Source organism: Pristiophorus japonicus, unplaced genomic scaffold (assembly GCF_044704955.1).
Source record: "Pristiophorus japonicus isolate sPriJap1 unplaced genomic scaffold, sPriJap1.hap1 HAP1_SCAFFOLD_165, whole genome shotgun sequence".
NCBI lineage: Eukaryota > Metazoa > Chordata > Chondrichthyes > Pristiophoridae > Pristiophorus > Pristiophorus japonicus.
The window spans coordinates 224,192-249,442 of NW_027251331.1; positions in this window are offsets into that span (position 1 = coordinate 224,192).

Consider the following 25,251-nt stretch of genomic DNA (forward strand, 5'->3'; position numbering starts at 1 on the left):
AGAATGGTGGTGCAGGCTCCAGGGGCCGCATGGGGCCTGTTCCTGTTCCTATGTCTTATGTTTTTGTGATCTTATGATTGTATTTCTTATTTAGATGGAAAGTGAAGTAGTATTTTCCAAACTAGGGTGCTAAATCTAAACAAAGGAAACTACAAAGACACGAGGAATGAATTGGCTCAGATAGATTGGGAACAATCATTAAAAGGCATGACGGTGGATAGGCAATGGCTAATACTTAAGGAATGAATGAATGAACGGCAACAGGTAATCATTCGTTTCTGGCGTTAAAACGCAAAAGGAAAATTGGTCCAACCATGGGTAACACAATAATTTAATAAGAGTGCAAATGCAAGATTGATTATCAAAGATCTTATCTGCCTATTATCTAGCCCATGAGCTGGCAGAACAGACGGTAACAAAAGAAATTAAGGATAGCAATGGATCAAAAAGACGAGTTATGCAAAGTAGCCAGAAAAAGTTGCAAACCTGAAGATTGTGAGCAGTTTAAAATTCAGCAAAAAAGGTCCAAGAGATTGATTAACAGGGGAAAATTGAGTATGAGTGTAAACTTGCATGGAACATAAAAACTGACCTCAAAATTTTCTACAAGTATGGAAAAAGGATAAAATTAATGATGACAAATGTGGGTCCTTTACTGACAGAAACAGGAGAATTTGTAATATGGAACAAGGAAATGGCAGAACAATTAAATAAATATATTTGTTTGGTCTTCACAGAAGAGGAGACAAATATCGTCGGAGAAATGCTATGGAATCAATGACTTAGTGAGCAAGAGGAATTAAAGGAATTGATAATTAGTAAGAAAGTATTGCTGCAGAAAGTAAAGTGACTGAAGCCAGATAAATCCCCTGGGCCTGATGATATGCATCCCAGAGTATTAAAGAGGTATTCATGGAAATAGCAGATGCATTGGTTGTCATCTTCCACAAATATATAAATGTGGATCAGTTGCTGCATATTGGAGGCTGGCAAATATAATCCCACTATTTAAAAATGGAGGGAGAGAGAAAACGGGAACTACAGAGCGGTTAGCCTGACATCAGTCTTAGAGAAAATGCTAGTGTCTATTATAAAGAATGTGATAGCGACACACTTAGATAATATCAACGTATTTAAACAAAGTCAACATGGATTTATGAAAGGAAAATAAAGTTTGATGAATCTACTTTAATTTTTGAAGTTGTTACTGATAAAATATATAAGGGAGAACTAGTGAATGTCGTGCATTTGGATTTTCAGAAGGTATTTGAAAAAGTCCCACATAGGAGCATACTGTGAAAAATTAAAGCACATAATATTGCAGGTAATGTATTGGCAAGGATTGAAAATTGGTTAACATATAGAAAACATAGTGTAGGAATAAACTGAACTTATTCGGGCTGTGAGTAGTGATTAGTTGAGTACTACAGTGATCAGTGCTTGGGCCCCAGCTGTTCAGAATATATCTAAAAGTGTTAGATCAGGGAACCAAATGTAATATTTCCAAGTTTGCTTACGACACAAAACTAGATGGGAGGAGGATGAAAAACACTCAAAGTCAATTTAGATAGGTTGAGTGAGTGGCCAAAAACATGGCAGATGCAGTATAACGTGGATAAATGTGAAATTATCCACGTTGGTAGGAATAATATAAGGAAAAATTATTATTTAAATAGCGATGGCTTGGGAAGTGTCTATGTACAGAGGGATCTGGGTGTTCTTGTACACCAGTCATTGAAAGCAAACATGTATTTGCAGCAAGACGTTAGGAACTCAAATGATATGATGCCTTTCATTGCAAGATGATTTGGGTACTACTCAAAACTGTACAGGAGTGTGCAGTTTTGATCTCCTTACGTAATAAAGGATATACTTGCGATAGAGGGAGTGGAGCAAAGGTTCAGCAGACTGATTCCTGTACTGGCAGAAGTGTCTTATGAGGAGAGATTGGGTCAATTGGATATGTATTAACTAGAGTTTTGAAGAATGAGAGGGGATCTCATAGAAACATATATAAATCTGACTGGGTTGGTTATACTGGATGCGGGGAGGAAGCTTCCCCTCGCTGGCAAGTCGACAACAAGGGGTGACCGTCTCAGGATACGGGGTATGAAATTTAGGACCGAGATAAGGAGAAATGTCTTCTCTTAGAGGGTTGTAAATCCGTAGAAGTCGCTGGCTCAGAAAGCTGTGGAAGCATGGATAGTGAACAAATTTGAGAGAGAAATAGATAGTTTTTTAAAACATAAAGATAAGGCATTATGGGAAGTGGAGCTGAGTCAACGATCTGATCAGCCAACATCTTATTGAATGGCGGAGCATGTTTGCGGGGCCATATGGCCTACTCCTGCTAACTATTTCTTTTGTTCGTATGTTCTTAGGCTCTTATTAAGCTGGTTGGAAAGGACAGGAGGAAGCCATTCAACTCCTTGAGCCAGTTCGACATGAAGAGTTGAACTCCATTCGGCCGCTCAAACCTGCTGCATACATGACGATGAGGCAATCCAGTCCCACGAACGTCTTTTACAGGAATAGAAGGACGGCATTCAGCTCTTCCATGCTGTTGCACAGTGACAGGAGGAGACAATTAACCCCTCTGGAGTGAGGCATAGGAACGGCGGAAGCTGTTCAGCTCCTTGAGCCTGGTCTACAAGCCGATTTGCACAATTTAGCCCCTCTAACCTGTTGTATAGAATGAATACAAAGCACTTCAATCCCAAGGACATGTTATACTTGAACAGCAAGAAGCTCTACCCCCCAAGCCTGTTCCATAGAAACAGTGGGATGCCATTCCGTCCCTCAAACTGTTGAACAGGAACAGTAGGAGCCATTGAGCACCTCGAGCAAAATGCACAGGCAGAGACCAATCATAGTAGCATGATGGTTATATCTCTGGACGAGTAATCCAGAGAGAAAAAATTACAGCCCACCACGAGAGCAGAGGAATTTATGTTCAATTACATAAATTTGCAATTTTTAAAGTATCAGTAATCGTGACCATTGTCGTAACAAAGCCATCAGGTTCACTCGTCTCCTTTAGGGAAGCAAATCTGCCGCCCTTACCGGTCTGGGCCTATATGTGACTCCAGATCAACAGCAATGTGTTTTACTGTAAACTGCCCTCTGAAATGGCGTCGCGAGTTACTCAGTTGCATGTGGTGGCTCACTATGAACTTCGCAAGGGCAATTAGCGATGGGCAACAAAGTCTTCCCTAACTAGCGATGCCCACATGTTTGATTCAATAAAATAAACATTCGAACCTCTGGATTGTTACACAGGAACAAGATGAGCCTCATGCCATGTCAGCGAATGTGGAGTCAGGAGAGAACTAGCAGAATGGATAGCTCGCTGGATCAAGACAGAAAACAGAGTTCAGAGGTAAAAGTTAGCTTTTCAACGTGGCAGATGGTGGTAGTGGTGTTCCAAAAGGATCGTTGCTGGAAGCATTGTTGTTCACAATTTATATTTAAGATTTAGACATTGGAATCAAAAAACATCGTTGCTAAATTGCGGATGACACCAAATTAGGGGGATAGTCAATACTCAGGAGGACTGCAACCATTTGCAGGAGGATGTTAATAAGCTTGCAGAATGGGCAGATAATTGGCAAATACATTTCAAACCTTGTAAATCTGAGCCATTACTTTGGTCGGAATAATAGGGAGGACACTTATTATATGTGGCTGCCAGTCTGCGTGGCGTAGAGGAACAAAGAGATCTCGCAGTACAAATACACAAAACTCCAATAGTTACTACATAGTTTAGCAACCCAAAAAAAAGAAAACCAAGCACGAGGAGTTATTTCTAGATGTATGGAATTGAAAAGTAGCGGCGTTATGCTAAACATGTATTTAACCTTGGTGAGGCCTCACTTAGAGTACTGTACACTATTCTGGCCGCCATATTATAAAAATTATATAGAGGCATTGCCGAGGATGCAGAGAAGATTTGCAAGGATGATAGCAGAACAGCCAGCGAATACATATCAGGAAAGGATGAACAGGCTAGATTTATTTTATTATGAAAAAAGATGACTGAGCAGTGAACCAGGGTTGGTGCTCTCTTGAAAATGTAATGGTAGAGTGAGGGATATGCTGAGCCATAAGATTACAGATTGTGTTCCATACAATTCTGCTGCTGTTGATGCCCGACAGCACCTCATCGATGCCCAGGTTTGAGCTGCTAGATCTGTTCAGAATCTATCCCATTTAGCACGCTGGTAGTTTAGCACAAAATGCAGTGTATACTCTGTGTGAAGACAGGACTTGATATCCACATGACTGAGCAGTGTTCATTCGTATTTATACTGTCATGGACTGATGCGTCTTTGACAGGCAGATTGGTGAGGAGGTCGAATGGGTTTCTGACCATCGGTGAAGCGGTAATGTGGGAGCACTGCACTGTCAGAGATGATGTCTTTCAGATTAGATATTAAACTGAGGCCCAGTCTGGCTTCCGAGCTGGAAATAAAAGATCCCACGGGCACTATTTGGAAAAAGAGCAGTGGAGTTCTCTCCAGTGTCCTCGCGCCAATATGGCTCCCACAAGCAATATCTGGTCATTATGACATCGTGGGTTTTTCGAGACGCAAATCTGCTTTTGTATTACCGACATTACAAAAGTGATCACACTTTAAATGCACTTAATTGGCTGTCAACCGCTTTGAGGCGTCCAGAGGGGAAAGTCACTGTAGCAATGTTCGTTTTTCTATTATAGCGTGCGAAAAAGTGCCACTTTCCTAAGCCAGTGAGCACAGTTGGGCAGAAGCTTGTCAAAACGATAAGGTCGCGGGCTCGATCCCCGTATGGGCTGTTTGTTTTATTTTTGGGGGGGTGGGGTCGGATGGTGCGAGCATATGAGCTTTGTTACTTTAAAGCAGCTTTAACATATAGGAACGAAACTCACACAGGCACTGCAATACTTTGAAACAATGCTGCCAAACCTTAATTCTGCCCAGAGCTCATGGACCTGCAGAGTGTTTCCATAATTTAGTTAACAATTCCATATCCTCTGGGACTGTGTGACTTCAATCGGCGAATGGCTCATGCCGCTGATTGTTTTGCAGTGTTAAATATGGAATAAAAATAAATGCAATTACTGTGAATAATCGCTCATTCTTAACATAAGAACATAAGAATTATGAACAGGAGTGGGCCATCTGGCCCCTCGAGCCTGCTCCGCCATTGAAAAAGATCATGGATGATCTCGCCGTGGACTCAGCTCCACTTACCCGCCCGCTCCCCGTAACCTTTAATTCCATTATTGGTTAAAAATCTATCTATCTGTGATTTGAATATATTCAATGAGCTAGCCTCAACTGCTTCCCTGGGCAGAGAATTCCACAGATTCACAACCCTCTTGGAGAGGAAAATCTTCTCAACTCGGTTTTAAATTGGGTTCCCCGTATTTTGAGCCTCTGCCCCCGAGTTCCAGTCTCCCCGACGATGGAAACAACCTCTCTGCCTCGATCTTGTCTATCCGTTTCATTATTATAAATGTTTCTATAAGGTCACCCCTCATCCTTCTGAACTGTTAAGAGTAAAGAGCCAGTCTACTCAATCTATCATCATAAGGTAACCCCCTCATCTCCGGAATCAGCCTAGTGAATCGTCTCTGTACCCCCTCCAAAGCCGGTATATCCTTCCTTAAGTAAGGTGACCAAAACTGCACGCAGTACTCCAGGTTGCGGCCTTACCAATAAACTACACAATTGCAGTATGACCTCCCTGCTTTTGTACTTCATCAATCTCGCAATGAAGGCCAATATTCCATTCGCCTTCCTGATTATCTTCTTTACCTGCAAACTAACTTTTTGGGATTCATGCACAAGGAACCCCAGGTCCCTCTGCAACGCAGCATGTTGTAACTTCTCCCGATTCAAATAATATTCCCTTTTACCGTTTTTTTCCCAAGGTTGATGATCTCACAATTTCCGACATTGTATTCCATCTGCCAAAACTTAGCCCATTCGCTTAAAATATCCAGATCTCTGTGCAGCCTCTCTGGGTCCTCTACGCAACCCGCTTTCACACTAATCTTTGTGTCATCTGCAAATTTTGTTCCCCTGCACTCTGTCCCCTCTTCCAGGTCATCGATGTATATTGCAAACAGTTGTGGTCCCAGCACCGATCCCTGTGGCACACCACGAAGCAACGATTTCCAACCCGAAAAAGACCCGTTTATCCCGACTCTCTGCTTTCTGTTCATCAGCCAATTCGCTTCCATGCTAAAGCATTTCCTCTGACTCTGCGTACCTCTATCTTCTACGGTAACCTTTTCTGTGGCACCTTATCGAATGCCCTTTGGAAATGTAAATACACCACATCCATCGGTACACCTCTATCCACCGTGCTCGTTATATCCTCAAAGAATTCCAGTAAATTAGTTAAAAATGATTTTCCCTTCATGAATCCATGCTGTGTCTGCTTGATTGCACTATTCCTATCTAGATGTCCCGCTATTTCTTCCTTAATTGTAGTTTCAAGCATTTTCCCTTTGAGACGTCCTGAAATGAAAGTCTCTGTAGAAATGCTCGTTTTTCTATTATAGCGTGCGAAAAGGTGTCATCTTCCTAAGCCAGTTAGCTCAGTTGGGTAGAAATCTTGTCCAAACGCTATCAGCCGCGTGTTCGATCCTCATATGGGCCATTTGTTTTATTTTGTTTTGCGGGGGGGTCGTGTGGTGCGAGCATATCAGCTTTGTTAGTTCAAAGCAGCTTTAACATATAGGTACTGAACTCACACAGGCACTGCAATACTTTGAAACAATGCTGCCAAGCCTTAGTTCTGCCTCGGGCTCATGGACCTGCGGAGTGTTTTCTGAATTTAATGAACAATTCCATATCCTCTGGAACTATATGACTTCAATCGGCGAATGGCTCATGCCGCTGATTGGTTTTCAGCGTTAAATATAGAACTAAAATAAATGCAATTCCGGTATATAATGACTCATTCTGAGGTTGGAGACCTGTTAACTTTGTTTTGTTAAATCTTTTACAAATTAATAAAAGCAAACCACGTTTACACTCGTTCGCTGAATATGATTTCCTCCCAAACATTGTAGGGCTCTTTAAGACAATGCATTTTTTCTTGATGCTTTATCTATATTTCCCACTGATCGTTCCAAGTAATTCAAGCACCCGAGCAATCAATAATTACTGATGGTAAATTGTTAATATTTCCAATATGAACAGTAGCTTCACGGCAATCAGTGTTAATCTGTTCATAACAAAGGATGAAACAGAGTACTGTGTACAATCAGCAAGTGCGATGTTAGCTCCTTGAATTAGACTCCATCGTGCAGGTACGTCGTGGGTGACCTGCTTTTATACCGTGATCCCAAGGGTTGTTGTGGTGGTGTAATCCAGATTACAAGGGGTTAAATGCATAACAAGTGTAATAATGGGCAATGATGTGAATTGTGATCAGTTTCAGGGGCAGTGATAATCACAGGGAGCAGATTATAGAAAGTTACAAATAGTGTAGTATCGCTGTTAATCGGGTTCGAATTTCCCAGGTAAACGTCACGACATAGCAATTGCCAACGCCTTCAACACTCGTCCTTTGCAGCTGCATAACGAAACTTTTAAAATAATCTAATGGTCGGTGCTAAATATCAGTTATTTGGCCTGCATGCTTCCCCTGTTTTTTCTCCCAGTCGATTTAAAAATTAAATCGTAAAATCATAGAATCTCAATGCACAAATGGAGGCAATTCGTCTGGAAGTGGAAGGAGTTACTTATCGGTGAAGACTGAGCAGACTGTGCAGCTTTCTCTGGAAGATACAATCCAGATATATTTAACATTATGAATGAGTTTGATAGGGACAAAGAAGGGAAAACATTTGCCATTGGGCAGGAGTTCAGAACTGGAGCTCATAAATATCAGATAGTCACCGATCAATTCAGTAGGCAATTGAAGAGTAACTTATTTACAAAAAAGTGGTTAGGATATGGAAGATGCTACCACGAGCAGTAGTTGAGGCGAGTAGCTCACCATATTGGAAAATTGCAAATGAAACGCCACTATTTAAAAAAGGAGGCAGACAAAAATCATGAAACTATAGACCAGTTAGCCTAACATCCGTGGTTGGGAAAATGTTGGAGTCAATTAAAATCTTGTTTAACGTTATAAAACCAAACCAGGTTCCCACTCATCATCTGAAGGTGTTTTACTCCTAAACATTGCAGGGTTTTTTATTAAAAATTATGTTTTTGCATGCTGTTTTCTGGATGTATTTCTCACTGACATTTGCAAACTGTTTTTAACAAACAAACAATCACTAATTGATACCAAAAATTATTCGTTATTTCAATTCAAACAACAGCTTCGTGTCAATCAGTGTCAAGGGAAGTGATCAGATTCTGGGCCAGTGATATCCACAGGGAGCTGAAGAAATAAACAAAACATTATGTAGAATATACACGAGCAAGTTTCAAACCTGCACCGGCAATCGCCATGGAACTTAAAGTCCATCACCTTAACTACTCGGCCATTCCAGCTGCACAATGAAACTGTTTTAATAGTCCAATGATCGATTCCAAATAGCGGCCAATTGGCCGGCATGTTTGCCCTGTTTTATCTGCAAGTCGATGTGAAAATTAAAGCGTAGAATCATAGAATCTCACAACACAGAAGGAGGTAGTTCGGCCAGAACTGAAAGGATTTACATACAGGAAAGACTGAAGAGACTGGGGAGCTTTTCTCTCGAAAAAGCAAGGCAGATACCGTCTATACCATTATAACTGGTTTTGAAAATGTCGTCGTAGAGAATATATTTGCTATTGTACGAGAGCACAGAAATAGTGGTCATGCATACGATAGTCACCGATACATTCAGTAGGCAATTCAAAGAATCATTTATTTACCAAAGATAGTTAGAATGTGGAAGATGCAACCACACTCAGAAGATGAGGCGAATAGCACACATGCATTTAAGAGGGAGTTACCTAAGGACATGTGTGACAAAGTAAGAGAAGGTTATCCTGATAGGATGAAGTGAAGTAGGGCAGGAAGGAGCTCGTACGCAGCATTCACTCCTGCAAAACATTTTGGGGAAAATGGTCTCTTTATGTTGTGCAGACTCCATATACATTTATGCAACAATCCTTTTAAACTGCAACACCAACTTGTATTTATATAGCGCCGTTAATGCATTGCAACGTCCCAGCGTGCTTCAACGAAGTATTGTGCTATAAAAATGTGTTTCATAAGTAGAAATTAGCGCAGATATCTGAAAGATTGATAATGAGGAAGAAACTGCAGACTGCAGGAAGATATCAATAATCTGGTCAGGTGGGCAGGCGAGTGGCCAATGGATTTCTAAGAACATAAGAACATAATAAGAATATAAGAATTAGGAACAGGAGTAGGCCATCTAGCCCCTTGAGCCTGCTCCGCCATTCAATAAGATCATGGCTGATCTGGCCGTGGACTCAGCTCCACTTACCTGCCCGCTCCCTGTTACCGGAGAAGTGTGAGGTAATACCTATGGGGAGGGCTAATAAGGAAAGGGAATGCACATTTTATGGTAGGACACTGAGAAGTGTCGAGGAGCAAAGGGACCTTGGAATCCCTGTCAACAGATCCCTTACAGTAGCAGGCCAGGTCGGTAAGGTGGTTAAGAAGCAAGGCTGAATACTTGCCATTATTAGCTGAGGCAAAGAATAAAAAGCGTGGTATTTATGCTGGAACTGTGTAAAGCACCAGGTAGGCCACAGCTAGACGACTGCATGCTTCTGTGGTCACCGCATTGCAGGAAGTATCTGATTTCACTCCTGAGGGTACGGATTCGATTTACGAGAATGCTGCCTGAACTGGAGAATTTAGCTGTGACGATATGTTGGATAGGTTGGGTTTGTTTACTTTGGAATAGGTGAGGCTGAGTGGTGACCTTACTGAAGTGTACAACTTTATGAATGGAGCAAATAAAGTGCATAGGACGGATCTATTTTATTGGAAGAGTGGTCAACAACCAGGGTGCAAAGACTTAAAGTAATTGCTGGCAGGGTGAAGGGGATTTCAGTGGATATGTTTTCACGCAGAGTGTGCCGGTGTTCTGGAAATCACTGCCTGGAAGGGTGATAGAAGCAGGAGCCATCACCACATTTAAAAATTACCTCGATTCGCGCTTGAACTGGCGTATTCTACAGGGCTACAGACCAAGAGCTGGAAATTGGTGTTAGGCTGGATAGCTGTTTGTCGGATGGCGCAGGCACGATGCGCTGAAATGGCCTTCTTTCGTGATGTAAATTCCTATGAGTCTATGCAAACAGACACAGGATGATTCGGCACTGACAGAGCAACCCATTTAAATAGACACAGCTGCGATGAAAGTTCATCACCTTGATACGGTAACTCGGTTTCTCTCAATCCGCCATTTTTGCCGGTTCTGCTGAGTGTTTCCAGATTATTCTGTTTTACTTTCAGATTTCCAGCAACAAGACTATTTTACCTTTGCATTTATCCAATCATTGGTGCCTCTGCGGCATAATGGTTGGCGCGTTGGCGTTCTAGTTCATACTGCCGCAAACATTTTAAGATTGATGGGTTCGAGTCCTCCTCGAGTCAGATTTTGGTTCATGATGAGGTATTTCCTGGGCCGCACAGTGCATTTCGCTTCAGAGAGTTTAAGTGCGGCCGTTGCACTTCCTGTTTAACAAGTGGCTCCAATCCCACGCACTTCTCCTCTGATTTATCTTAGCACCGTGAATTTGTTATACAGGGACAGGAGCATATCTACTCTGTTACACATAATAACAAAAGAACATAAGAATTAGGTACAGTAGTAGGCCATCTAGCCCCTCGAGCATTCTCTGCCATTCAACAAGATCATGCCTGACCTGGCCGTGGAATCAGCTCCACTTACCTGCCCGCTCTTCGTAACCCTTTATTCCCTTATTGGTTAAAAATCTATCTATCTGTGACTTGAATACATTCAATGAGCTAGCCTCAACTGCTTCCTTGGGCAGAGAATTCCACAGATTCACAACACTCTTGGAGAATACATTCCTTCTCAACTCGGTTTTAATTTGGCTCCCCCGTATTTTGAGGCTGTGCCCCTAGTTCTAGTCTCCACGACCAGTGGAAACAACCTCACTGCCTCTATCTTGTCTATCCCTTTCATGATTTTAAATGTTTCCTTAAGATCACCACTCATCCTTCTGAACTCCAACGAGTAAAGACCCAGTCTACTCAAACTATCATGATAAAGTAACCCCCTCATCTCCGGAATTATCCTAGTGAATCGTCTCTGTACCCCTCCAATGCTAGTCTATCCTTCCTTAAGTAAGGTGACCAAAACTGCACGCAGTACTCCAGGTGCGGCCTCACCAATACCCTATACAGTTGAAGAAGGACCTCCCTGCTTTTGTACTCCATCCCTCTCGCAATGAAGGCCAACATCCCATTCGCCTTCCTGTTTAAATGATGCACCTGCAAACTAACTTTTTAGGATTCATGCACAAGGACCCCCAGGTCCCTCTGCACCGCAGCAATTTGTAAGTTCTCCCCTTTAAAATAATATTCCCTTTTACAGTTTTTTTTCCCAAGGTGGATGACCTCACATTTTCCGATATTGTATTCCATCTGCCAAATCTTAGCCCATTCGCTTAACCGATCTACATCGCTTTGCAGCCTCTCTGTGTCATCTACACAACCCGCTTTCCCACTAATCATTAGCAAATTTTGTTACACTACACTCTGTCCCCTCTTCCAGATCATCTATGTATATTGGAAATAGTACACGGACAGGAGGAGTCAATTAACTCCTCAAGCTAGTTAAAACGGACAGAGGGGAAGCCATTCAGCTCCTTTGAGCCTGTTCTACAAGAAGTGTAGAACTCCATTTAACACCTCGAAACTGTTGGAATCGATGCGGCCGAAGCAATTTCGACACAGGATCCAGTTGGACAGGAAAGGGTGGAGGCAAATCAACCTCTCGAGCCTGTTACATAGGACGAGGGGAATGCAATGCTTCACTCAACCAATTGCATAGGAAAAGGAGGAGTCATTCAGCACATCGAGCATATTGCACAGCAGTTGTCAATCATAGTAGCATGATGGTTTATCACTGGACGAGTAATGCTGAGAGAGGAAATAACATCCCACCACGTGAGTAGGAGAATGTAAATGCAAATAAATAAATCTGGAATTTTAAAAGTATCAGTAATGGTGACCGTTGTCGTAACAGACCCATCTGCTTCACTAGTCTCTTTTAGGGAAGGAAATCTGCCGTCCATACCAGTCCGGGGCTGTACGTGACTCCAGACCGACATCAACTTTGTTGAATCTTAACTGCACTCTGAAATGGCCTAGCGAGCCATTCCTTTGCATAAGGTGGCTCACCACCACATTCACAAGGGCAATTACAGATGGACAGCACGTTCAACACTTGCTAGCGATGTCCACATGCTTGACTGAATACAATAGACATTCGAACCTCTAGATTGTTACACAGGAACAAGAAGAGCCTCATGCCAGGTCAGAGAATGTGGAGTCAGAAGAAAACTTGCAAATGGATAGGTAGCTAGCTTAAAGACAGAAACCAGAGACTTGGGATACAAGGTAGCTTTTCATAGTGGCATTTTCGGTGCTGGGACCAGTGTTGTTCACAATTTATATTAAATATTTAGACCTAGGAACCAAAAACATACTTTATGAATTTTTCGATGACACCAAATTAGCGGGGTTAGTGCATTCTGAGGAGGACTGTAACAAATTAGATGAATATATTAATACACTTAAAGAATGGGAAAATAATTGGCAAATGCATTTCAAACAATATAAATCTGAGGTTTGATAGGAAGAATAGGGATGTCACTTATTATTTGAGGGTGCCAGTCTTGGTGGCGAAGAGGAACAAAGGGATCTCGGAGTTCAAATGTACACAACTCTCAAAGTTACGACGCAGGTTAACAAGGCCATAAAAAATCAAACTTAGCACGAGGATGTATTTCTTGACGTACTTAATTGAAAAGTAGCGACATTATGGTAAACCTGGATTTAACCTTGTTTTGAATACTCTTAGAATAACGTGTACAGTTCTGGTAGCCATATTATAAAAAGGACATCGAGGCTTTGCAGAGAATGCGGAGAATATTAACAAGGGTGATAACAAGAAAGCCAGAATACACATATCAGTAAACGATGAAAGCCTGAGTCTCTTTGACCCTGAGAAAAGAAAGCTGAGGGATGAACCAAGTTTGCTTCTCTGTTGATAAAGTAATGCCAGAGTGAGGGATATGCTGGGCTGTAAAGTTACACATTACGTGGCATGCAATTCTGCTGCTGCTAATGTCCGATTGCAGCTCATGCATGCCCAGATTTGAACAGCTAGATTTTTTCAGAATCTACCCCATTTAGAAAGGTGAGGATGTCAGAAAACACGATGCAGATTGTCCACCATGTGAAGACTGAACTTGCTATTCACAAGGACTCTGCAGCATTCAATCCTGCCAATACTGTCATGGACAGATGCATCTGCGAGTGACAGATTGGTGAGGAGGAGGTCCAATAGGTTTTTCACGATCGGAGTGGCAGTAGTGAGGGAGCACTGCACTGTCGCAGTTGCTGTCTTGTGGATGAAATCCTAAACTGAGGCCTGGTCTGCCCTCCGTGCTGGAGCTAAATGTTCCGATCGCAACTATATGGAAGAAGATCAGAGGAGTTCACCCCAGTGTACTTGCGCCAATATATATCCCTCAACCAAAATCTGGTCACTATCACATCGTGGGTTCTTGCTGGCGCAAATTTGATTTAGCATTTCCTACATTACAAAAGTGACCACACTGCAAATGTAGTTAAGTGATTGTGAGCAAGCTTTGCGAAGTCCTGAGGTGAATGTCGCTGTAGAAATGCTCGTTTTTTCATTTATAGCGTCGGATAAAAGGTCAAGGTTGCAGGCTTGTTAGCTCTAGTTGGTCAAAGAGTGATGTTAGCAATAACAAGGTCGCTGTTTCGATCGCTGTTTTTTTCCAGGGGGGAAGGCATTGCGAGTATCTCAGCTTTGTTTTTTTAGAGCAGCTTAAACATTTAGGAACGAAACTCACACTGGACCTGCAATACTTTGAAGCAATGCTGCAAAACATTAGTTCTGTCTCGAGCTCAAGGACCTGCGGAGTGTCTCCAGCATTTAATGAACAATTCCATATGCATCGGCATTTTGTAACTTCTCGTATTTCAATCAGTGAATTGCCCATTTCCGCTGATTGGTTCCAGTGCAAAGTATGGAACTGAAATAAATATGATTTATGTGAGAAAACGCTCATTCTCAACATTTGTCTATCGCGTACTGCAGTGGCCGCGTGGCATAATGAATCCTGCGTCTGACTTCGGCAAAAGACTTCGATGTCCCCAGCAGACTGCAGGGTCGAGTTCTACCGCAGTCGTTTTGTGAAATGGATTTGTGAAAGGGAAATCATGCTTGACAAATCTTCTGGAATTTTTTGAGGATGTTTCCAGTAAAGTGGACAAAGGAGAACCAGTTGATGTGGTATATTTGGACTTTCAGAAGGCTTTCGACAAGGTCCCACACAAGAGATTAATGTGCAAAGTTAAAGCACATGGGATTGGGGGTAGTGTGCTGATGTGGATTGAGAACTGGTTGTCAGACAGGAAGCAAAGAGTAGGAGTAAACGGGTACTTTTCAGAATGGCAGGCAGTGACTAGTGGAGTGCCGCAAGGTTCTGTGCTGGGGCCCCAGCTGTTTACATTGTACATTAATGATTTAGACGAGGGGATTAAATGCAGTATCTCCAAATTTGCAGATGATACTAAGTTGGGTGGCAGTGTGAGCTGCGAGGAGGATGCTATTAGGCTGCAGAGTGACTTGGATAGGTTAGGTGAGTGGGCAAATGCATGGCAGATGAAGTATAATGTGGATAAATGTGAGGTTATCCACTTTGGTGGTAAAAACAGAGAGACAGACTATTATCTGAATGGTGACAGATTAGGAAAAGGGAAGGTGCAACGAGACCTGGGTGTCATGGTACATCAGTCATTGAAGGTTGGCATGCAGGTACAGCAGGCGGTTAAGAAAGCAAATGGCATGTTGGCCTTCATAGCGAGGGGATTTGAATACAGGGGCAGGGAGGTGTTGCTACAGTTGTACAGGGCCTTGGTGAGGCCACACCTGGAGTATTGTGTACAGTTTTGGTCTCCTAACTTGAGGAAGGACATTCTTGCTATTGAGGGAGTGCAGCGAAGGTTCACCAGACTGATTCCCGGGATGGCGGGACTGACCTATCAAGAAAGATTGGATCAACTGGGCTTGTATTCACTAGAGTTCAGAAGAATGAGAGGGGATCTCATAGAAACGTTTAAAATTCTGACGGGTTTAGACAGGTTGGATGCAGAAAGAATGTTCCCAATGTTGGGGAAGTCCAGAACCAGGGGTCACAGTCTGAGGATAAGGGGTAAGCCATTTAGGACCGAGATGAGGAGAAACGTCTTCACCCAGAGAGTGGTGAACCTGTGGAATTCTCTACCACAGAAAGTTGTTGAGGCCAATTCACTAAATATATTCAAAAAGGAGTTAGATGAGGTCCTTACTGCTAGGGGGATCAAGGGGTATGGCGAGAAAGCAGGAATGGGGTACTGAAGTTGAATGTTCAGCCATGAACTCATTGAATGGCGGTGCAGGCTAGAAGGGCCGAATGGCCTACTCCTGCACCTATTTTCTATGTTTCTATGTTTCTATGTTTCTATGTTTTGACAAATCTTGTTCACCTTTCGAAAAGCAACCACGTTCGCACTCATTGACTCAAGGTGACTTCCTCCCAAATATTGCAGAGCTCCTTATTATAAGGCATTATGTCATGCTTTTTTCTGTGTACATTTCTCACTGAGCTTTGCACATAGTTTCCAGAAAACCAACATTCCTTAATTAATGCTGAAACATTATGAGTGTTTCCAATTCCAACAACAGCTTCGGGTCAATCATTGTCATAAAGGGCAGTAGGTTGAATTATGATCAGTTTCGGGGCCAGCGATATCCAAAGGATGCTGATTAAATAAAATAGGAACTTTCGTGGAGAGTCGCAGCATGAAGGACTCGAACCTACACAAGAAAATTTAATGTGCAACGCTTTAACCACTCAGCCACCGCAGCTATACAATGGCACCATTTTTATAATCTAATGGTCAGTGCAAAACAGCAGGCAATTGGCAAGCATGCTTGCCCTCTTGCATCTCCCAGTCGATGTCAAAACTAAATCGTAGAAGCATTGAATCTCACGGAACAAAAGAAAACAATTTGGCTGGTACTGGAAGGAATTACTTATCAGGAAAGACTGAGCAGACTGGTGAGCTTTTCTCTAGAAAAGACAAGGCACATATCATTAAAATTATCAATGAGTTAGATAGGTTCGACGGAGGGAAAATGTTTTGCTATTGTGCGGGAGTTCAGAACTAGAGGTCATAAATATAAAATAGTCAATGATAATTTCTGTCGGCAATTCAAGAATAACTTCATTAGCAAAGATTTGTTAGAATGTGGAAGATGCTACCAGCAGCAGTAATTGAGGCGAATGGCAAAGATGCATTGAAAGGGTAGCAGATGAATAGAGAAAGAAGTGGGAGGATATGCTGATACGATGAGGTGAAGTAGAGTAGAAGGGGGCTCGTGTGGATCATTAACTCCGGCAAATCCAGTTGTTGAAAATGGTCTCTTTCTGTCGTGCAAACTATTTAACATTATGGAACATCACTTTGAAACAACAACAAATTGTATTTATACAGTGCCTTTAATATATTGAAACCTCCCAAGAGTATTTTGCGTTAAGATATTTGACGCCGAGCAACATAAGTCGAGATTAGAGCAGGTGACTAAAAGCTTGTTCAAACAGGTATGGTTGATAATGAGGAAGAAAGCGATAGACGGCAGGAAGATATCAATGAATTGGTCAGGAGGGCAGAAGAGTGGCTAACGGAATTCAACTCGGAATTCAAACCAGCAAAGGGAATACACATTATATGGTGGATCACTGAGAAGTGTAGAGGAGCAAAGGTATCTTGGAGTGCATGTGCACAGATCCCTGATGGTAGCCGACAAAGTTGATATGTGGTTAAAGGAATACATGCCTTTATTTGCTGAGCCATACAATACCAGGTACGACGATGTATTTCTAGACGTATAGAATTGAAATGTAGCGACGTTATGCAAAACCTGTATTTAACCTTGATTAGACATCGCTTAAAGTGGTACGTACAGTTCCGGGCGCCATATTAGAACAAATGACATAAAGCCATTGCAGATGATGCAGATACGATTTACAAGGATGTTACCAGAACAGCCAGCGTATAAAAATGAGGAAAGTATGAACAGGCTGGCTCCCTTTCTTCTTGAAAAATGAAGGATGGGTTTTGATCCGATTGAAACATTAAAATTATGAAAGGATTTGTTGGAGTGGAGACAGTGAGAATGTTTCCACTTGTGGGGAACAGATTAAACAGAGGCCAACAACATAAGATATTCACCATGAAATCAAATGCGAATTTACCCAACGAGTGGTAAGATTGTGGAACTCATTACCACAGGGAATAGTTGAAGCGAGTAGTGTGGATACATATAAGGAGAGGCTGGACAAGCATATGGAGAAGTTAATCGAGGACTAGGCTGACTGATTTAGATGGGGAATGATGCGAGGATGCTCCAGTGGAGTATAACCGACTGGCAGGGACGAATGGCCGCTTTCTCTGCTGCTTATCAGATATAATCCAATGTTATCGTATGTAAGCCTATTGCACTGTAACGGGAAGAAGACATTCAGGACCGTGAACCTTTTACACAGGACCATCCTATCAAACATATTTAATAGGAACAGACGGCCGCCATTCAGCTTTTCAAGCATTCTTGCATAAGAACAGGAAGCGGGTCATTCTTCACCTTCCAGGCAGTTTTATAGCAATAGGAAAAGGTTACTCAGCCCCTCGAATCTTTTGTATAGGAACAGAACGAGACCATTCAGCCCAAAGAGGCGCTTGAACTGGAAAGGGAGGAGGACATTTAAGCTCCAAATCGTGTTACATAGCAACAGGCGAACGATGTTCAGCCCATAAAGGCTGGTTAAACAGGAACAGTTTCATTCATCCGTTCCAGCTTGTAACACAAGAACAGGAGGAGGGCATACATTCCATCGAACTTCTTAAACAAGAACAGGAGGAGGCCATTCAGCTACTTGAGACTGTTGCACTGGAATGGGTCGAGGCCATTCAGACTTTCCAGACTGTTGCAGTGGAACACGGGGACATCATTCAGCCGCTATAAATTGTTACACCGAAGCACACTATTCAGCCCCTTAAACCTCGTTTACAGGAATAGAAGGGCGTGATTTAGCCCCTTTCAGCAGTTAACACAGTGGCAGGAGGAGAAGATTCAAGCCCTTAATCCTTGTATTTAGGAATGTGAGTAGGTCATTCACCGACACAGGCATGTTACATGGGAGCTGAAGAAGGCTATTCATCCTCTTGACACATTTGCACAGCTAGAGGATGAAGTTATGCATAAGGGAGAACAGTCGTTATGTTACTGGTTTAGTAATTCGGAGACATGTGCATTAATCGAACCATGGCCGCTGGGGATTCATTCACTACTTCTGGAGTTAAAATGCAGTTATCAAGGCTTTTCTCATCTACACTATTCCTCCAACCACTCTCTGTGGCAGCGACTTCCACATTCTCGCCATATCTGGGTTTATAACTATTTTGGTGACTATATTTCATTGATGGCCTTTCGTTTTGATCTACAACACAAGTGGAAACACTCGTTCTTTAACTACCCTATCAAAGTCTTTCATAATTTTAAAGAACTATATTAGGTCAAGCGCAGCTTTCCATTTTCAAGACAAATAGAACCAGCATGATCATGATATCCTGATAGTTATAACCTTCCATTTCTGGTATCATCCTTGAAAATTTTCTTTCCGCCTACTCTATTGCCCCTCGACCCGTTATTATAATATGGTGACCAGAATGTTATGAAATACTGCAACTGCTCTATACTTCTTGATCATAACTTTTCAACATTCCAATTGTGTCCTTTTAGAATAAGCCCGAGTGATTAGTTTGAATTTTATGGCATTGTTAAACTGTATCGCTATATTCAGTGATTTGTATATTAGTAATCTGCGAATCCTTTGCGCTTCTATTCCACTTAACTTCGTATTGACTGAGTAACATGTGACCTCCCTATTTTTTTAACAATATGTAACACCTCGTAACTTTTTGTGTTGAACTAAGTTTGCAAATTAAATGCTTGGTCATCAAATTTATTAAATTTATATGAACTGTTTGAAAAGTCATCACTTAATCTAATTGCTTACTAATGTTTCACATAATGCCTCCGGTCACATGTAAGTTGTTGTTTGAAATGGATTATCAAAAGTTATAACATGCATCGGGCGAAAAACGAAACGGGTGTGTTAACTCCTAAACTTCATTGATCATGGAAACAGCCATTAGCCAGCAGATAACATTAATATTACATTTGCATTTTATCAATACAAGTGAACGCACTGCTTAAAATTAAATGCAAAGTGCAGAAGATGCTTTGAATCCTGGACTTGATGTCTTACATCCTAGCGACTTAAGAGAAGTGGCTGCAGATTTAGCGGAATTTTGATTGTAATCCAGCAAAATTGCCTGAATTCTGGGGCGGGCCCAGGAGATTAGAAAAACGCAAAAGTAACGACCCTATTTCAAATAAGAATGCAGGTAAAAATGAGGAAACTATAGACCAGTCGTTGGGAAAAAGCCAGAGTCCATTATTAAGGAAGCAGTAGCGGGACATTTGGAAAAGCGTGATTCAATAAAGCAGAATCAGCATGGTTTTATGAAAGGAAAATCAGGTTGACAAATTTGCTGAAGTTCTTTGAGGAAGTAACGAGCAGAGTGGATAAGGGGGAATTAGAGGATGTGTTGTATTTCGATTTCCAGAAGGCATTCTATAAGCTGCCACATAAGTAGTTACTGCACAATATAAACGGTCACTGGGTTGGCGGCAATATATTAGCATGCATTGAGGATTGGCTAAACATCGCAAAACAGAGCGGTGGGGCAAATGGATCATTTCCAGGTTGCTAAGCAGTGCCACAGTGATCGGAGCTGGCTCGTCAACTATTAACAATCTATATTAATCGCAAGGATGAAGGGACCGAGTCTAATGGAACCTAAGTTTACTATGATACAAGAAGGTTCGGAAAACAAATTGTGAGAAGGATTCACTTTGGCAGACATAATAGAAAAGCAAATTATAAGTTAAATGGAGAAAAAATGCAAAGTGCTGCAGTATAGAAACGCCTGGACGTCCTTGTGCATGAAACACGAAAAAGTTAGTATGAAGATACAGCAAGTAATCAGGAAGGAAAATGCAATGTTGGCGATTATTGCAAGGGAGTTGGAGTATAAAAGCAGGGAAGTTCTGCTTCAACTGTACAGATTATTGGTGAGGACACACATGGGGTACTGTGTATAGTATTGGTCTCCGTATTTAAGAAAGGATATACTGACATTCGAGGCTGCACAGAAACGTTTCATCCCGGAAAAGAGGGGGTTGTTTTTCGAGATAGATTGAGTAGGTTGGGCCTATACGCTTTGGAATTCAGAAGAATGAGAGGTTTTCTTAACGAAACTTGTGATAATAAGTGGGCTCGACAAGGTGAATGCATACATAATATTTCCACTCTTAGGGCAATCTAATACAAAAAGGGGACATCGTTTTCGAATAAGGGGCCGCCCATCTAAAAATAAGATGAGGAGACTTTTATGCTCAGAAGTTTGTAAATCTGTTGAAATTCTCTGCCTCAGAATGCTGTGGAGGCTCTGTCATTTAGTATATTTAGGGCAGTGATAGACAGATTTTTGAGCGATATGGAAGTAAATGTTTACATGGAGCGGGCAGGGAATTGGAGCTGAGGCCATGATCAGATCAGCCATGATGTATTTGAATAGCGGAGCAGGCTCAAGATGCCACATGGACGACTCCTGCTCATATTTCTTAAGTACTTGTGTTCTTAGATGCTGAATATAGAATTGTTCATTTAATGCTGGAACACTCAGAACATCTGTGGACACGGTAAACTTTTCAAGTTCTTGAGCACTCGCCACAACTAATTCTTTGCAGCTTTTCTTCAAATTATCGAAAGTTCTACGGGAGTTTTCCTGCGAAATCTTCAGCTGCTGAAATATAACAAAATTAAGAAACGACCGTACCTCGATCCCCAAACAACACGCGATCTTGGCATTATTATCACCAGGCTATAACCAACTGACCTAACGGCCCTTCCTGTATCGCTGTGGCTGTCAGATTCAAGTTACTTTTGTGGACCGAGACGCTGTTAAATTGCCAGAAAACATCCGGTAACGTCCTGCATTTAGAGATTTGCATACAACCTCCAATTGTCAATCCATCACTGGTCTATCTTCTTCTTGTTCCCCTTAGCAGGCTCTTGGGACTGAATGTCCATGACTTGTTCCTGTGTGACTTTAACGAGGTGCTGAATAGCCTCACCCTATGCCTTTGTGGTGTAAATGGGATCCTCGTATTCCAATGTAACAAGCTCGAGGGTCTGAATTGCCTTCAGCTGTCCCGAAGAAAAAGGCTCCAGGAGCAGAATGGCCACCTCTTGTTCCAATAAAACAGGTGCGAAGGGATGAATAGTAAACCAGATCGGTTTGTTATGACAATGGTCACAATTATTGATACCTTTTAAGTATCAGATTTATTTTACTGAATTTAAGTTACCCGGCTGCCATGGTGGGGTGTGGATTCATGTCTCTGGAAAACTAGCCCAATGACGTAATCGCTATCTACCATAATCTTCCAGTTCTTCAGTAACAGGTTTGACTTTCCAAATTGGCAGCTCCTGTTTCTGTCCAACAGGCTCGAGTGTCTGAATCGCCGACTTCTATGTAACTGCTTCGAGGTATTGAATGGCCTCGTTTTGTTCCTGTGGAACGGGCTTGAATTGGACTAATTACATCCACGCTGTTACCATGCATGAGGATTGGAAACTGATTGGCCATCTCCCCTGTAAAAGGTTCGAAGGGCTGAATGGCTTCCTCCTGTAATGTTAATAATTGGTATAAATGTTTGCTTCATTCTGCTGAGAGAGATAATAATAGAGTTTTGGATGGGATTACTTACTCTCAGAACAACAATCTTTATCGTTAAACCGAGGCCCCATCTAACATCTCGGCTACAATATACCATGGCACTATTTCGAATCATCCCCGGTGTCCTGGCCTATATTTATCATTTAATCAACTTAACAAAAATCAGATTATCTCGTCATTATCGCGTTGCTGTTTGCTGGGAGCTTGCTAGCGTGCAAATTGGCTGCCGTGTTTCCTACATTACATCAGTGACTACAAATCAAAAGTATTTAATTTTGCTGTAAAGCGATTTTAGACGTCTAGTGATCCTGCAAGATGCCATATAAATGCAGATTTTTCTTTTTTTTAACTTAATGAAACGTCCCAGGACGCTTTACAGGAGTTGGTTAATGGAATATTTGACACCAAGCCGCACAAGGAGAAATGAGGTCAAATGATCAAATGCTTGGTCACAGAGCTAGTTTTAAAGCAGCGTCCTAAAGAAGCAGAGAGAAGCGAAGAGATTTTGCGAGGAATTCCAGGGTTTTGGGTCCAGGCAGCTGAAGGCACAGCCACCGATGGTTGGACGATTATAATGAGGGATATTCAATAGGGCGGAATTAGTGGAGCGTTGTTATCTCCCGCAGTTGTTGGTCTGGAGGAGCATAACGCCATAGGGAGGGACGAAACCATGAAGGGATTTGAAAACAAGGAAGTGAATTTTAAAATTGGGGCCTTGCTTCACCGCGTGCAATTGTAGGTACCCAAACATTAGAATGATGTGTGAACGAGGTGATCGAAGTTGTAGAGTTCTGGGAACATCACAATTTACATATTGTAGATCAAGGGCGGCCAAAAAAGAATGTTTTGAAATAGTCAACTCGAGAGGTAACAAAGGCATGGAAGGGGCTTTCAGCAGCAGATGAGCTGTTGTAGGGGCGGGGACTGGGGCTGTTGCGGATGTGGGACTAGCCTCAGGATCATAGCTAAGCGGCAAGTCATTGGCATCGAAGGGGGAATGAGTTGGTGAAATGCATAGTTTAACTGACTGAGATGTGGTTTAATTTATTGGCATTAAAAGGGTATTGAGGGAGGTCACGGGACAAAAAGGCTTCCCGAGGGCAGCTAACAGTTCCGCTACCCCGCACTCTCCCCATAGTGCCGGAACAAACCTAAACCTATCGCACTGCCACGCTCTCCCCGGAGCCATATATCAATCCTAAACTAATCACATGGCCATGCACTCTCCTCATAGCTTGTATAAATTCCAACATAATGCCGCTACTCTGCACTCTTCCCACAGGCTGTAGTCAATCCCAAACCAATCCCGCAGCCCCACGCTCGCGTGACAGTCCTGTAATAGTCATAAACTAATCCACTGCCTTCCACTCTCTGCATAACCCTGTATCAATCCAAAGCTTACCCGACTGGGCTGTGTTCTCCCTGTACACCTGTATCAATGCCAGACAAATCACACTGCCCATGCTCTCCCCATTGCCCTGTGTCAATTGCAAACTAATCCCAATGGACCACTCCCTCCCAATAGTCCTATATGAACACAAAACTAATGCACAGCGCTGCTCTATCTCCATAGATATGTATAAACGCCGAACTAAACACACTGTGCCACTCTCTCTCTGTTTACAAAGCCCTGCCTAAATTCCAAACTAAACGCATTGTCCCACTCGCTTTCCATCACCCATTATACATCACAAACGAATCCCAGTTTACAGCTCTCCTCGCATAGCACTCTATCAATCTCAGAATAGTCACACTGCCCCGCCCTCTCCCATAGCCCTGTAAGTGCAATGGTATTGAAATAACAGTCAGATTTGATGTGATTTAGATTTAACGATGCAAATGGCAGATTCATGTTAAAAAAGGAGAAGTGTAAGTGAAGGCAGTCCAAGAGGCGGATGGGTGGGCCCCTGTATGCCATGGGCTGTGGTAATTCACTGTCCAAAAGCTGCTCACTTGCCAGGGTCGGTAAGACACAGCCCTCTGGGGAGGCACGATCGCTTTCGCAGGGGTAGAGAAAGCGGTACCGTGTTCCTAACAAAATGTCTAGAGCACACCTTTTTGAACATTAACACGTTGTACTGTCAGAGGGACAAATACGAGGCATCGGGGCAACACCCTCGCTGCAAATAGTGGCACCTGCTTGACGATATAATCGTTCGAGCTAGGGATCGCAAGGATGTGTGCATAACCAGCGGCTTGTCAGGAGTTGACGACTGCTGGCCGGACCACCGCCTAATCAGTTCCATTAATAACAACAACATAACCCCAGATTTGCGATGGCAGCAGAAAGTGTTCCGCAAAAATAGTCAATACTGGGGCAATCAAATAACCAGCTAAGAGAGACCGATACAGCTAGCGCCTCACTGCTAACCTGGCATCACATGATGACCCTGAGACGCAGAATGCCCACAATGATTGGTCTGCCCCCAGGCCTCCACAATCAATGTATGCCAAGAGACTCTCGGTCACTAAACCAGGAAACACCAGGACTAATTTGATGAGAATAACCAGAACGTCCAAGAACTAATAAATTGAAAACGCTGTCAGGCCAGCGACTTAAAGAAGAGATGGTGGGTGGAGAAAGCACAGGAGGTTCAGCATCTGACCGACAAGCATGATGTGTGTGGATTCTTCACCGCAGTCAAGCAACCTACGGCCCAAACAAGCAACTACCCACTTCGCTGCTGGCCAAGAATGGGGAGACGCTCATCATGGACACTGAGGCACTCAGGACCCGCTGGACGGATCACATCGAAGATGTCCTTAACCGACACTCTGCCTTTGACTCGAGTGTCCTTGAATCCATCCCACAGCATGCTACGCGCCACCTACCCAGCAAAACACAAGCCCTGCACAAGGTAGAAAAGACAATCCACCAGCTGAAGAACAACGAGGCAACGGGAGCGGATAGCATCCCTATTGAGGCAGTGAAGTATGGTGGAGATGAACTATTGGCACAAATGTATGACCTAATCTCTCTCATCTGGAAGGAGGGGGGCATGCCGTGAGATCTCAGAGATGCAGTAATCGTGACCATCTTTAAAAAAGAGGACACGTCCGACTGCGGCAACTACAAAGAAATCTCCCTGTAATCAACTGCTCGGAAAGTCTTACCTAGAATCCTCCTCAACCGTCTTCTCT